This window comes from Somniosus microcephalus, chromosome 3 (assembly GCF_052327205.1).
Source record: "Somniosus microcephalus isolate GS21.2 chromosome 3, FLI_Smic_1.0, whole genome shotgun sequence".
Taxonomy (NCBI): domain Eukaryota; kingdom Metazoa; phylum Chordata; class Chondrichthyes; order Squaliformes; family Somniosidae; genus Somniosus; species Somniosus microcephalus.
This window is the reverse complement of record NC_140989.1, coordinates 275,166,769-275,183,247: the sequence shown is the minus strand read 5'-3', so window position 1 is coordinate 275,183,247 and position 16,479 is coordinate 275,166,769. Positions and strand designations below refer to the sequence as shown.

The window sequence follows — 16,479 nt, the reverse complement described above, 5'->3', positions numbered from 1 at the left end:
TGACAGTGGGTTCCCGACCCGCTACAACATATTTCAAATTTCCCACCTGACCCGCCTCCGATCGCACCTGCACAGACCCCAGAAAATTCCAGCCACTGTGTTCAGCTCCCACCACTTTGACCCAAGGTTACGGCGGGAGACTGGAAGAAACCTTGCGGAAGTTCTAAGCGCTAGTTTCAATTTGTGGTCCATCCTGAGTTAGCTGACAATTGGATCAGGAAGGAGAGGAAAATTGTCCAATATCCAAGCAAGAGTACTTACAATCCAATGACATGACTAAAAGTGAATATATGTGACGGTCAGGTGAATTCGGGGTTGGGCTCACTTGTGATGCCCTTTGTGTCTGAACAAGCCACTGTCCAGTATCACACAGAACAATGATAACTTGGGTGAAGTACTGAATGCCGTTATGAATAATGCCAAAAGGGAGGTACTGAGGGACGGGTTGGCACTTCCCTTTAACAAGTGGAAAAAACAAACGTTCGGCAAATCATTCTGGTTTGTTCTATTATGTTCCCCCAAAGTTAGGCTCAAGAAAAGTTTGTTATTTGGCTTCAGCTGTGAGACTGTCTTGACTGACTGCAACCAGTGACAAGCCAATTATAAAAATTAATATTGAAGAAGTTTAGAAAAGAGACCAGTCTGGATCATGTTTAAGTTTCTAATATTGGAAAAAAGCCAAAAGTCAGCTCTCTACTAAAATTAAAAACGTCATCAGCCGTTGAGCAGAGCTTTATATAGGTGTACTTTGAATAAGAGGCCAAGATTAGGAGAAATCTGACAGGCTGCTTTCATTTGAACCTACCTTGATCTTGTGTGATCAGAGCTCTACTTTTCCCTAGTTTCAGAATGATGTGATTTGCTTACAGTGCTCTCAAAAATCACATTGCTGTCAAACTGGTAGGTGCAATAAACCTGCGGCATTAAAGACAGTCTCGCCATCAGTACCTACACATTTAAAATGTTGGCGGAGGTTTGTACAGGCCATCAATGCTGAGAACGCACTACTGGTCTGGATGGGGGGCCAACAGCCAGACTCCAAGATTGGGATGCGCCAGGCAAAACCCCCACTCTAGAAAGGTTTTACTGTCTGAAGGCAAGAGCATTGAGTCACGTATACTACAGGGTTACCTGTACAATGCCTTTGACACTGTTGGCAACACACTATGAAATACATTAAATCTTCCAAGTCAGCTCCATGATGAAGATAAGAACATAAGGGGCCAGAAATTCGGGTCCAAATGCGTGAGTACGGTCTGGGTACTCACGCATCTGGCCGGTGGAAATGCCGGCGTTCAGCATGCACAGCGTATGCGGGGAACGCCGGCATTTCCAGTCCTCTGAATGAAGGGGTTCAGAGGCACAGCGCGTGCGACTGCACAGGCAGCGCTTGCGCAGTGAACTTCGTCGATTTCATTCATGGATTCAGTGAGGGTAAGTCCTTACAAGTTACACTTGAAAAAAGCATGTGTAAAGTTGTTCCAAGGCTGCGGAGGAAGATATATTTTATCGTGGAGCTTCTGAAAGGCAATATTTTTGTTTGGGAAAGGGAGGGAAGTTATTTTAAGAAATTTTAAGTAAGTTTTAAAGTTTAAATTTTTTTTTTTTTTTTTAAACGGGTTTTCAGAACGGTAGGTAGAAGGAGCAATTGTGGCTGTGTGAATGGAATGTGAAAATGAGTGTTCTAAAATGAGTAATGTAACATTTCCAGCACTTTTAAGAAAGAAACTTTTCATCAGTAATAAGTAATTATGTATGTATGTCCGCATATATTCCTTTACGTATATGTATGTATGTTTTATATTCCTTTACTTATGTGTATGAATGTATGTTTTTAATTATGATTTTCCAATAAGTTACTTTCTCTGAAAGTCATAATTAAATAATACATTCATACACATAAGTAAAGGAATATATACATAACACGCAAAGGAATATATACAGACATACATACTTTCAGAAGCTCCACGATAAGAAATATCTTCCTCCGCAGCCTCTGGAGCAACTGTACCCATGCTTTTTTCATGTGTAAGTTGTAAGGACTTGACCTCACTGAAAGCATGAATGAAAGCGGCGAATTTTACTGCGCACGCGCTGCCTGTGCAGTCGCACGCGTTCTGCCTCTGAACCCCTTCGTTCAGAGGACAGGAAATGCCGGTTTTCCCCACATGCACTGTGCATGCTGAAAACCGGCATTTCCTCCGGCCAGACGCGTAAGTACCCCGGCCGTACTCACGCATTTGGAAGGGAATTACTGGGCCAACATTTTACATGTCAATAAAATGAAAAATTTAACAATTGCACGATTTGCCCCCTCGCATCTGCGACTGAGGGTCCAAGGAGGTGCATTGCGCAAGAGGTCATCGTCGTACGTATCCTCACACTGTTCCCTTTCGGGAACTGTATGAAGTGGTGGAAGGATTTATGGCTGTGATTAACGCTCATTCCGTGACCGTAACCATCTTTGAACCAGCCATTAGGGTGGTTAGTCCTATGGCGGGAGGGTTTTACGGGCTCCCACAACCCATCTGAGGGGGGGGGCCACCCACACCCACGGACGCAAGTATCCCGCTGGATGTCCACCCAGAATTTATAGTTGGAGCTCCGACTCCACTTGCCGGGACTGTCTGGAGTGGGGTTCGAAACCCTACTCCTTCTGGCCCAGCAGCAGGGATGCTTACTGCTACGCAAAAGGCCCACTCCGCACAAAAGGTGACACCCATACGTTTCCTGCGCCTTTTCCCTCCCCGTGACTGGAGCCCTATGCTGCCACTTGAAAGACCAAGCTATCATCTGCCATTTTTGCGGCGCCTTTGACTTCTCATTACCAATGATGAGCAGGCGCTGCGCCTCCACCTCCTCGAGGAGATTGCTGAGGTCATCATCAGTTCAATTGTGAGTTCTTTTAATGCCGTGAATTGTGCTCATTCCAGCCATTTCACTTTGCTAATCGGATTGGGCCTTTGGCATAGCGGTAGGATCCCCGCCGCTGGGCCAGATCAGGGTAGGGTTTCGAACCCCGCTCCAGACAGTCCCGGCAAGTGGAGTCGGAGCTCCGTCTCTAAATTCTGGGTTGACATCCAGTGGGATATTTGCGTCCGTGGGTGTGGGTGGCCCCCCCTCCTTGTATAGCTTGTGGGAGCCCGTAAAACCCTCCCGCCATAGGACTAACCGCCCTAATGGCTGGTTCAAAGATGGTTACGGTCACGGAATGAGCGTTAATCATGGCCATAAATCCTTCCACCACTTCATACAGTTCCCCAAAGGGAACAGTGTGAAGACACGTATGACGACAACATTGCTAAATAAATAAATGGAATTAAAAAAAATCTTTTAGGGCTTTTAAAAGTCTTTAAATTGCTTTAATTCTGTTTAAAACTACTTCAGATTCTTCAAAATAATGTAAACGTTTTTAAAAGTTTATAAAAGTTACCAAAATCTTCAAAAAACTTCCAAAAACCTATTTAAACTGCTGCTTTGCATGTAAAAATGCTTAGCAGCTTGGCAGAAACATTGGGGGCGTGTCCTGTTAAACTGAGACCTCAAGGGGCGTGTCTCAGTTGCACAGCGCGCTACAGGCTTTGCGCTGGCTGCACTCCTGGGCGGCGTGACGTCATACGCTGCCCGGGATTCTTCTTTTTCAAAATCGAATTCCAGGCGTCCCTGGAGGTCAACGGCCAGCGCGTCGGGTAAGTGCATATCAGGGGCTTGCACGCGCGGCAAGCCCCCGATCTGAATTTCTGGCCCAAGAAATAGGAGCAGGAGTAGGTCATACGGCCCCTCGGGCCTGCTCCATCATTCAATAGGATCATGGCTGATCCGAATCTAGACTCACGTCAACTTCCCTGCCCTCTCCCCTATGGGTCATACTACTCATAGTTTTCCAATAAAGATTTTTCATAAATCAACAAACTGGACGTTAAGTGATGATTCATTTGAACTGTTTGACTTTAAAAGTGGTCCTGATGGTAAGACACCCTCTTTAAAGTACTATTGCCCTAGCTCTGTTTCAATCAAATGCTAAAGAGGAACAAATTTGTTCTATAATTTGGGGACAATTAATTTCCAGTGCCTTGTTTATTTTTATCAACTCTCTCTTTTTATCTTGATTTTCCTTCAACGCTTTCTCTTCCTTCTCTCTCATTCACTTCACTTTTTCTTCTTGAACATGTTTGCTGGCCTTTTTCTTTTAATTTGTTTTCCCTTTTGTGTTCTTCTCTCCAATGATTCGGTCACTCTCTGCGTAATTCTCTCACTCTTCCTATCCGTTCTCTTCCCCTCAGTTTCATTCTTTTGCACTGGTCCTTTCCATTTTTCTATTCTTGATACCTATTTTTCTGTTTCGGATAAAGTATAGTTCTGATGAGCACCACTGATTTGTTTTATATTGTAGCTGCTTCTGGACAATGAGTATATTAAAGACAGAGATCGATAGATTTTTGAATATTAAGGGAATCACAGGATATGGGGATGGTGCAGGAAAGTGGAGATGAGGTAGATCAGCCATGATCTTATTAAATGGCGGAGCAGGCTCGAAGGGCCAAATGGCCTACTCCTGCTCCTATTTCTTACATTCTTATGATTTGTCATAACTAAAATCAAATGGTAGCAAATGGTTCTGCCTCTTTTTTTATAAGCACATAATTTTATAATGTGTGACACAATTAAACTTGTAAAAATTACAAAATCTGAAATGAATTGCCATCAGTGAAGAGTGGCAGACCCTACCATGGTCAGCAAAGCCTTGGCTGGAGAGATTGTGGATGGGCCGGGTGGGGGGCACAGGTTTATAAAAAGAGCTGGGCGAGAGGGTTAGAGATTCATGGAACTGGAAATAGTGGTGGTGACTAAGCAGCACCCTGAATGAAAATGCTTTGAAGACTGAGACTTAGCAGGACCACTGGTTCGGAGGAGAAACATATTGTGCCACAGAATTTCTGATACAATTAAATGCAAGAGAAAAGTGACAAGTAAAGAAGAATAAAACAAACATTTATTTGGCAAGCTGTCATGATGCGTTAGCCCCCCTCCCCACCGCCCCATGCAATAGTCCTTCTCAATTCCTTTTTAATTATCACATGCCATTCATTGCAGCCCGCAGATACAACCACATTGTCTGGATGTGTATTCTCCAGACCATTTTCTTCTGATCCATGTGTTACCGATGTTATGTGGTTTGGAGCAGGGAGTGAACGGTGAGTGTCATCCAAATGGCAGACCCCCACCCTTCAAGGATTGGATGATTAGCTAGAAATGTGAATATAAGTGACAGATGTGTCATACTTTGGCAACACTACTGCATCATACTCCTACTTATACTACAGTAATGCTTCCTGAAGGAGTTCTGCAATATGGACTCCTGGTCCCTATGCTTTAGAAACTGCCCTGCTTGTAATGCAGGGTGATATCTACATCATTCTGTTCCACTTTAAAGCAACTATGCATATACAAAGATATACAGTCAGTGGTGATACTTTACCCAGTGGCTATGGAAGGTTGATATGGGTCAGCCATCACTGATCTGTACTAGTGGCTAAGAGCATGTTAACTGAGGTAAAAAAAAAACACAAGCCACTCTACCAGCAACCTGCTTTGTGTTTGTTATTAGGAGAGATGACATTGGCTGAAACACATCTTTTAATGGCGTACATCTACTCTGGGGGCTTCATTTATGTTGATGGTTCACCAATCAAGAACAAACTGCTAATGCAAATGAAGCAGAAAAGAACGAACGAACTTTCATTTTTATAGCACTTTTCATGTCTGTAACATGTTCAAGGTGCTTCACAGGCGATTAAATATTTGAGGGCGGAATGTTAGCCAGGAAAATTCGCTGCTCTTCTTTGAATAGTTCCATTGGGTCTTTGATAGCCCCTGGGCTAGTAGACAGGACCTTGGTATAATACCTCGTCCAAAGGATGGCACATCCAACAATGAATGCAGCACTCCCTCAATGCAGCACCGAAGTGTCAGCCTAAATTATGTGCTAAAGTTTGTAGTGGGGCTTGAACCCTCAAGCTTCTGACTTGGAATAAAGTGCTACCACTGAGCCAAGCTGACACTTAAGGGCAGTTTGTAAGAATCAGTTTGAAGCTTTGTGTTACCACAATCATCAGTTTGGGAGACCACATTTAAATAACGTGTTACTGGAAAAATGTTAGAGGTATTTGCATTTTAAAGGAAAGTGTACCACTTCAGTTTTGTCGCTGTGAATTTTCAGGTCTTGCTGGATTCCATGTCTCTAGCAACCAAGAGGGTGGGTAAACAACTAGCTTTCAGATTTCCACAACACCCTCTTTAACTGGCATCTCGGGCTCATGATAGCAGCAGCAACATCTGTTCCCATTCAATTATTCCTTCCTCCTTTGGGGGGAGTGAACATGGACATTGCTCAGCACCTCATTGCTCATATCAGGAACTGTGCTTTAATTCATTCTGAGTGAGGGCCCGCTGGAAAAGCCAGCATTTATTGCACATCACTAGTTGCCTTGAACAGGTGGTGGCGAGCCTTCTTCTTGAACCGCTGCAGTCCGTGGTGAAGATCTTCCCAGAATTCTGTTAGGTAGGGAGTTCTAGGATTTTGATCTAGTAATGATGAAGGCACATCGATAGTGTGTGACTTGGAGGGGAACTTGGAGGTGATGGTGTTCCCATGCACCTGCTGCCCTTGTCATTCTAGGTGGTAGAGATTGCAGATTTGCTGCCGAAGAAGTCTTGGCAAGTTGCTGCAGTGCATTCTGTAGGTGGTACACTGGTGGTGGAGGGGTTGGATGTTTAGGCTAGTGGGTGACGTGCTGATCAAACGGACTGCTTTGTCCTGGATGGCATCGATCTTCTTCAGTGTTGTTGCAGCCGCAACCATCCAGACAAGTAGAGAGTGTTCCATCACACTCCTGACTTGTCTTTTGTAGGTGGTGGAGAGGCTTTGGGGAGGTGCGACACTCACTACAGAATACCCAGCCTCTGATCTGCTCTAGCCATGGAATTTATGTAGCTGGACCAGTTGAGTTTCTAGTCAATGGTGACCCCCCCCCCCCAGGATGTTGATGGAGGGGACTTGGCAACAGTAATGACAGTGTCAGCTGTGGCTCAGTAGGTAGCACACTCACCTCTCAAGTCAGAAGGTTGCAGGTTCAAGTCCCACTCCAGGGACTTGAGCACAAAAATCTAGGCTGGCACTCCAATGCAATGGGAGGGACTGCTGCATTGTCTTTCAGATGAGACGTTAAAGCGAGGCCCCGTCTGCTCTCTCAGGTGGACGTAAAAGATCCCATGGCACTATTTCGAAGAAGAGCAGGGGAGTTATCCCCGGTGTCCTGGCCAATATTTATCCCTCAATCAACGTAACAAAAAAACAGATTATCTGGTCATTGTCACATTGCTGTTTGTGGGAGCTTGCTGTGCGCAAATTGGCTGCCACATTCCCTCATTACAACAGTGGCTATACACCAAAAGTACTTCATTGGCTGTAAAGCGCTTTGAGACATCCGGTGGTTGTGAAAGGCGCTATATAAATGTATGTCATTCATTTGAATGTAAAGGGCAGGTGGCTAAGCTCTCTTGTTGGAGATGGTCATTGCCTGGCACTTATATAGAATGAGCGTAATCTATGCCGTGTTCATGGCATTACACATTAATCATCTAACGCACAGTACCACTGCATCGTCCCTGGTTATAAATATATGTTTATTTTAAGATGTAACGTTTAAAGATAATTTTAAAATGCAATTGTGTTTTATTTATTAATACACTGTGGTATCTGTCCAAATGTACAATTTTCCATCAGGCATGTTAATAAGGAGGGGTTGGAGCTCATAGATGACTCTTCAATGCAAAAACATTGAGGGCTGATTGAACTTGCTTGGTGTTTGTAGTGAAATTGTAAACCAGTGATCTTTATTAATGAACAGATTAATTCTTCCCTTTGTCTCCTCAGTGAACTCCCCATGTGCAAGTTAGGCTTTCTGTGATCCAGCTGCGCCAGGCATAATCAATCAAATCATAAATGATTGTAGTTAAAGTAAAAATTATTCATTTTTTTTTCAATTTCAGTATTTTAATGTGCACATCTGGAAAAAAACATATAAACCCTGGGGTCATGTGGCTCTTTTTAAAGATTTTTCTAATTGATTTTTCAAATATGTAAACTACTGATAGTACAAAGATGAGGTTGCCAACAATGCCCTCAAGATACAATCACCAGGATGGAATCTTATAAAGCTTCATATTTTCTTTGCCTTATATGATGCAGTTACACTACAAGTTTAGCATTGGTGTGTAGTTTGACTTCCCACTAATGCTAAACTTGTGGAGTGTAAATCAGGTATGAAGGCCAGACTGACTCTGAAGTAAAATGAAATGAGACTTCCTCCCGCAGGGATTTTTCAGCCCGCTTTGCTCCCGTGTCCAATCAAGCATGAACACTGGATTCAGTCTGCATTAGCACTATAACTGCAGCACTGGTGTGAAATTAAACTTTTTCTACACCATCACTACAGATGTAGTTGTAATGCACTGCTAAACACATGCACAATTATAATCAACCATTTCAGTTGTAAACACCAAAGTGCAGAATGGGGCTTTCTTGGTATCAAACCTTCACTTCTCTTATCCCCAGACTGTGTCCAAACCATCACTGTCATTAACCAGCATTGTCACAGCTCATTATTAGTAAGGTGCCTGCATTTCTAGGCAATAGGAAAGAGCAATACCTGTAGGTAATAAGAGAACAGGTAGAGTAGCATATCTGTGGGTCATTGAAAATGGGGATGGCTGAGGGTTAGCAAGATCTGTTGGGTTTAATGTCAGCTGAGTACTATTTTTAGCCCACCAATTAATCTTATAAATGCGTTAACAACTGTGTTAAAATACACAGGCAGGAATTTATGCAAATGACTCAATGAGTGCACTAAAAGTAGAACAAATTAAACCCCTAAGTACATACTGAACATTTAGGATTTTGCGATACGTCATAAACATAAGCTATCTTATAAAGCAGTCGAATATTGTTGGAGCAAGCTGCAGTCTTTGGAAACATTGAAACAGCTTCCATTTGGACAAACCACTCTCCCCAGTAGCATTAACCGTTTTCTGGAAAAGCGCAATGTGAATTGTAGTTCGTTTTTTTAAATGAAAAACCTTAAAACATCTGGATGTAAATTGTTAAGTGGTGGGTACAGCCCAGTACAGAGACTGCAGTGAAACCTCTGTTATCAACTCAACAACAACTGCAACCAAATTCAAATTGTTTCCTTCAAGGTGCTAGCAAATATATGTGTGTTATCTACTGCTGTTGAATATTTTATGCTTGACACTAGCACTGTAAAGTAAATGAAGCTGTACTGCTGCCCCTGAAAGTGCTGTGAACCACCTCTGGTGTCTCCAGAGGCAGTAGCGCTGGTAGCGCCAGATGAAAGTTCGGCCAGGGGTGGGCTGAGGAGTCAACTTGCTTGTACAAGTCAGTAATTCTGTTTTCCTATCACTGACCTGGCCAGGCCTTCCCCAGCCACCACTGATGGTGCACTGCCCAGAAATAGAACCTGACAATTACGACTTTCAAACAAGTGCACAGTTGTTGCTCCTGCTGTGAAATCAGCCCTGAGATATAAACAGGGCAGATTTCTACAGCTCCAGGGGATTGTACAAAACTGCCTTAACTCTGCAGTTTAAACGGAGTAAGGAACACACCTGTTCCACAACGATGGAGGATGTGATGCAGGTGTGTTCCTTATTCAGTTACATCATAGAACATTCATCCATTTCTTGATGGCCAGGGTTATACCCTGACCATTCTGCATACTTTGCCTGGCTTGTATTGTAAAGTTCGCCGCCCAACAATCAAATTATCAGAATCTGTGCTTGAGGATACCAAACATGCATGTTTGTACTGTAATGGAATTTTATCAAGCTTTAGATTTTTATTTTAATCTTTAGTTACTATCTGAGCTTTTCTGGTTTAGTCTATTTCACACCAGAAGCTGTTTATTTGAGGTTAGGACAGAATAAATATAATGTAGACAGGATTATAGATCAAGGGAGCAACAGGAGTATGAAAGGGGTTAACACCTGCTGTAATTTTTCAATTCGTGGCCTCCCAGTTTCATGTATGTGGTAAGTGAGGCTGTGTACAGACCGATACAACGGTCTGTACACAGCCTCACAGCCTGGGTTTAAGTGTCGGGAGTATGCACTATATTTATTTGTTACTTTTAGGCTTGTTGAGATCATGGATGTCAGCGCTGTGGAATGGAACATTTTCCACTTTTTTGGCTTGGTCTCAGCACCAAATATAGCACAGCTTAAATATAGAGTAAAAACATAGGAACAGGAGTATGCCATTCAGCCCCTCGAGCCTGCTCTGCCATTCAATGAGATCATGGCTGATCTGCGACCTAACTCCTTATACCTGCCTTTGGCCCATATTCCTTAATACCTTTGGTTAACAGAAAGCTATCAATCTCCAATTTAAAATTAACAATTGATCTAGCATCAACTGCTGTTTGCAGAAGAGAGTTCCAAACTTCTACCACCCTTTGTGTGTAGAAGTGTTTCCTAATTTCACTCTTGAAAGGTCTGGCTCTAATTTTTAGACCATGTCCCCTAGTCCTAGAATCCTCAACCAGTGGAAATAGTTTCTCTCTACCCTATCTGTTCCCCTTAATGTCTTGAAAACTTCAATCAGATCACCCCTTAACCTTCTAAATTCCAGGGAATACAACCCTACTTTGTGTAATCTCTCCTCGTAACTTAATCCTTGAAGTCTGGGTATCATTCTGGTAAACCTACGCTGCACTCTCTCCAAGACCAATATATCCTTCCGAAGGTGTGGTGCCCAGAACTGCTCACAGCACTCCAGGTGTGGTCTAACCAGGGTTTTGTACAGCTGCAGCATAACTTCTACCCCCTTGTATTCTAAAGCTCTCTTAGACCTACCCACCAATGCATCTTAACGCTAGTCTGCAGAAAGCACCTTCCACTGCATTGGTGTGCCATTTGCATTGCCCATGCCAGCCACTGCTAGAGCCACTGAGTGAAATGGCTAGTTTACCATAAATTGGTGCACAGTTTTTGCACTTGTACCCATAGTTTGGGTCGAGATTGCCCAGATTCATTTCACAAAGGGGCCCCCAGCAACCAACAGGAAGAATAGGTTTCCTATCGATCAGCCTGGGCTGGATTGGAACCCAGGTCCCAGAGGTGAAAGGACAGTGTTAAATCTTCAAAGCGACTGTGCCACCTGTCATGTGCACTAATTAAAATAACAAGTTGCTGGGAAGAAAAACAAACATGCATGTCGCCTTTGCTATGATTACAAGATCATAAGATAAATACAGATGAGGAAGGCAGATTGGCCCATCTTAGCTCATCTATCCAGAAAGACCCTATAGTTCCCCCCCCTCAATTACTTAAATGATTTCCAGATTATATCCACCAGTTGAGGAATCAGAGAAAAGAGTTTGGCAAATTATTTTACAGAAAGGGTTTTTGGAGTATGGAATGTTTTGCCACAGGGAGTAATTGAAGCAGAGGCCATTGCATCTTTGAAATGTAAAGTAGATAAACATTTGAAGCAGAGGATGAGATAGGGTTATGAGGGAGAGAACAGTATACTGTACCAAGATATAAGTTTTGGATTGCTTTAGCAAAGTGCTGGCGCAGACACAATGGGTCTAATCACTCCTTTCTGTGCTGTAAATGTTTATGGTTCAATGGGTTTTCACCTGCACTACTTTACCGGTGTAGATCACGCTTGCAAAGAACACCTTTCTGACATGAATCCTGAGTTTGTCTTTTACTAGTTTGAACCTGTGTCCTCTTGTCCTATCTTCGATTTAGTTTGTTAATTTTCTGAATCTACCTTTTCTGTACCAATTACTACCTTATATACCTCTATAAAGTCACCTCCCTTTACAGCTAAAAAGCCTTAGTTTTGCCATGATCACAGTTGCATTATATTTATGGGAAGGGACTGACACACCTACCGAAATGCTGCCTGGTTCTGGCCAATTATGTGCAAGTACACCCTGCTAGGTTAAATTGACTAGCCAGGATTTCAACAAGCTTGATTCATTGTTATTCATTCCCAGTGTATCATCTTCTCTTAGGCAGTCCCTCGGAACCAAGGATGACTTGCTTCCACATTAAAAATTAGTTCTCAGGTGACTGATGAGTCCAATGTGGGACCTACAGTCTCTGTCACAGGTGGGGCAGACGGTGGTTGAAGGGGCGGGTGGGTGGGGTGCTTGGGTTGACATGCGCTCCTTCCGCTTGCTCCTGGTGAAGAGACTCTAGGTGTTCGGCGTCTTCCCGGATGCTTCTCCTCCACTTTGTGCAGTCGTGGGCCAGGAATTCCCAGGTGTCGGTGGGGATGTTGCACTTTTTCAAGGAGGCTTTGAGGGTGTCCTTGAAGCGTTTCCTCTGCCCACCTGGGGCTCGCTTGCCATGTCGGAGCTCCGAGTAAAGCGCTTGTTTTGGGAGTCTCGTGTCAGGCATGCGGACGATGTGGCCCGCGGACGATGTGGCCCGTCCATCGGAGCTGATCGAGCGTGGTCAAAGCTTCGATGCTGGGGATGTTGGCCTGAGCGAGAACACTGACGTTAGCGCGCCTATCCTGCCAATGGATTTGCAGGATCTTGCGGATGCAGCGTTGGTGGTACCTCTCCAGTGCTTTGAGGTGCCTGCTGTACATGGTCCATGTCTCTGAGGCATACAGGAGGGCGGGTATCACTCCTGCTCAGTAGACCATGAGCTTGGTGCCGGGTTTGAGGTCCTGGTCTGCAAACACTCTCTTCCTCAGGCGACCGAAGGCTGCACTGGCACACTGAAGGCGGTGTTGGACTTTGTCCCAGTGTATAACATGTTTTTATAATATTAAAAAGTTAATAAGAAATTTAATCCACCCAATTTTCTCCCCATTTTTGTCCACCCTCTCTGAAAGCTGTGACTCGTGGTGGACTATGGTTCCATAGGCACCAACAGCCCTCAGGTACCTCACCCAAGTGATCATTCCTCATGTACAGGCTAAACAGCGAGTGTTAACAAATAATTCAACTGTATGGTTGCCACCTGGTTCTTTTTCAATGGTCCAGTTAATAGTTTTGAATTCAATTCACACTGTACTGATCAGAACTGAATGCAGACTTTTCACTGTTTACATCACACTTCTGTATCTCAGGTGGATAGGATTATATTCCTGCCCAGTACACTAACTGCAGTTATAATGAGTGGTGATTTCCACTGCGTCCATTTATCTGATCGGCAGTCAATAATTTAATTGACAATACCATGGTTGTTTAATATTGTGCGACAAAGGTTTGCACAAATATTGCAAAAAGCCACTTGTTTTGCCAATGGTTGGCTGACAACTTCTGCAATTTGAAAAACCCAACTGATGTGGTGAGAATGAAACAAACAGTGAGGTGACAGCCCTGTGTGTGTGTGAGTTAACACAGAAACCCCGCTGCTGTCCTCATCTGAGGTCCATATAGATTCACTTTCCAGCAGGGGTCACTGCATGGGGATCAGCAGCAAGAATGATAGCTGGTTTTATTTCTCTCTCCTCTCCCTAGTCCAGCGATACTAAAGTCAGTTGTAGAGTGTTCAGTGCTGTTTTGACTGAGATCAGCCAATCCAGCACAAAACAGGCGGTGAACTTGGGACCCGATATGGTTCAGTGCCACACCAGATGGTGGATTAACTCACTGCATTATTGGGGGAGCCCCACAAACAAAATGTTGTCGTAATTGATTTTAAAAAGTTTAAGTTTTTGAAGTGGGGGGAAGTTTTACTTCTCCTCTCCACCCACCAACAAGGGGAACAGTTCACCATAATCGAACAGTCCTATCTAATGACCTGACCATAAAGTTAAACAGTGACAGGTCTAACAGGTCAAACTGACAAGCTGCTTGTCCAAAGGCAGCAAGATGCTCAACTGCCTGTGTTACCATTTGTTTACACCCTCTTGAAACCTGTAAACCCACTTTCCCCTGACCATTTCACGTCAACTCCAAAATAAAGAGAATTCAATCAGACGAATATAGACAGTCTGATTTGGAGTCGCCATTCGACTGCGCTTTATCGGATCGGCAGTTCACTGGCCGGGAATGGATTTGATATTGTCCCTCAGATAAGGTGTAAACAGTGAGAAGTCTGCGCTCAGTTCAGTTCAGTGCAATAATTCATTACACACTCCTTCAGCCCAGTGCTCACTGACTCAGTCAAGCCTGCCAGCCATCATGCACCGAGTCTCAACGATGCTGGTACACTGGACTGGACGTTGGGCGGGGGGGGAACCTGAGGGAGAATACAGTATACTATACATGTATACACAGTGTTATGAGCTGCCTGAAGTAATGCAAGAGTTTGCGATCTATTCGTCTGATCTGGTGCAGGAAGCAAGTGTGATTTGAAAAGAAAAAAAATAACGAGACGAGTACAAGAAGAGATTGTTGAGAGAGAAGGCGCGGTAACGGTGTGTTTGTGGAAATCTGTCCTTCAGAAAGCAACAATACTGCAGCTCCTCCAAGACTGACAGCGAGCCTGGCCAATCACTGATCGCCCGCTCCGAGGCTGTGCGGCCAATGCCGACTGTCGGGGAGGGCACCAGGGCTTATTTGTGAGTTTTTTTTAACACAAAAATTACAAGTTCAAGCAGCAACTCATCATAGTAACAACGAGCGGGCTCAGTCAGTCAGTCAGAAGGCACTATAATCAGCATCACAAACACCTCCACTCAAAAACACCCGCATTCAACACCACCAAAAAAAACAAGAACACCAACCCGCTACAATCCGAACACTTTACATTCACTTGCACCGATCGATTAATAATAATGGGAGACACACAAAAGCAGTTATATAAGAGAAGTGGCTCAGTCCCCGAGCCCACAGCACAACAACAAAGTCTCATTTACTAAATGCGTGTCCCAATGGGCCTTTAACATTGTGCGTGTGCTTTTTTTTTCTCTCTCTCGCACGTACGTCTTTTAAAAAATGTTTAAAGCCATCCACACAACCAGGTTAGTCGCTGTGCCGCTGGCTCCGGCACCGAGCACTCAGGGCTTCAGACTAGAACAATCACAACGTGCCTTTCTCTGGCGGATGATCCGTCCGCCTGCCTGCCGCACCGCGCCCCATTATCAGACCGCTCCCCACACACGGCCACCCCAGCCCGACACTCACCGTCCTGGAGAGGGGGAGAGGAGCGGGGGCAGAGGCTGGATTGCCGGCACTTCCCCCCGATGTAAACAGCCCTGGAGCACCAAGCCACTCGCAATATGGCGAGTCTCCGCAATGGACATTGGGAAAGCAATCAGCATTTGGAATCAAACTCTTCACTCTTTCTGCATCCACGGTTATTCCATTTGCATTGCAAGAAAAACAATACCAAGTTCGCTGATATATATATATTATATATTAAGGATTGCATTCGCATTTGAGATAAAATATTTTTTTTACACGGGTAAATTTTGCGGTTTTTCATACTTTAATAAACTGCCTTATTGGTCGATTTTTTGGGGGTATAAAAAGTGCTGAAAATTTACAGGAATAAATTGTAGCCTCAACGTAGATTGAATTATATAGGATTTTCCATCCTCTACTCGAATTGAAAGAGTTAAGAGGTGTCACACTTTATGGAAACGTTCTTTTGCTCTCCACGTGAATCTTGGATTTTTCATTTGCATGTTTGTAATTTAATAAAACTATTAAATTGCAACAGCAAAACAACACTAGCAGATTGTATTTTAATTACCGTTGATAATCTTAATTGTTTTCTATTAACAATTAACGGGTGTAAGATGTTTCTTGTAGTTGACTATAAAATATTGTCCCCATCATTTCACGTAGAACTTTGCATGGACTCAGCCTGATTGTAACAGGGTAATATTTCACCGATGTTGGTAATGAATCAGGACTTGTGCATTTAGTTATATCTTGGAATGAAGCGCAGATTAATCTTGGCGTCGCTGTACTCTGCTGGGGTCATCCACTTTCCTGTTGCTATAGGGATGCTTTCTTGTACGTTATAATTTTCCAATGTTCATTAAATATTTCATATACACCCATCGTCCCCACACATCGTATTGTTGGAACTATCCTTCAAAGGGGCCTATAAAGTACTTTTCTTGCATCAGTTCAAGTTAAACAGCATCCCAGCGTGTTCCATAAGTATATTCATACTTGCAATTTGATCAAGGTCCGACAATTCTCGCCTGGAATTAAGTTGAGCAATATAGTTAAGTACAGATGAAATGCTGATGCCTAAAATTAATTGAAAATGTTCACAGTACATTGGTCGTCTTAAAATTGTACAAAATTTTAGACCTAGGGTTTGATCTTTGTGGGAATAATGCTGCAAGATTCGCTTGTGCAACATCAGACATGACTATTTCTGGCGTGTTCAGTAATCGTATCTGTGCTAAAATGCGATGCATTGTGGTGTGTAACTTTTTACCACATAGGCAAAATCTGACAGTACTGT

The 16,479-nt window shown here is 43.6% G+C and overlaps 1 protein-coding gene across 3 annotated transcripts in view; it reads right to left on the bottom strand.

Annotated features, from left to right (window-relative positions):
* Nucleotides 1–16,479, bottom strand: part of rnf2 (ring finger protein 2) — a 68,121-nt gene that overhangs the window by 47,069 nt on the left and 4,573 nt on the right. For 2 of the 3 annotated variants that reach the window (XM_085982572.1, XM_085982574.1), the window contains exon 1: nt 15,180–15,303. The exons of the other annotated variant lie outside the window; for it this stretch is intronic. The gene's annotated coding sequence lies outside the window, so the exon portion shown is untranslated. Of the gene's footprint in view, nt 1–15,179; nt 15,304–16,479 lie in introns of those variants that run through there. 3 annotated transcript variants of the gene reach the window in all.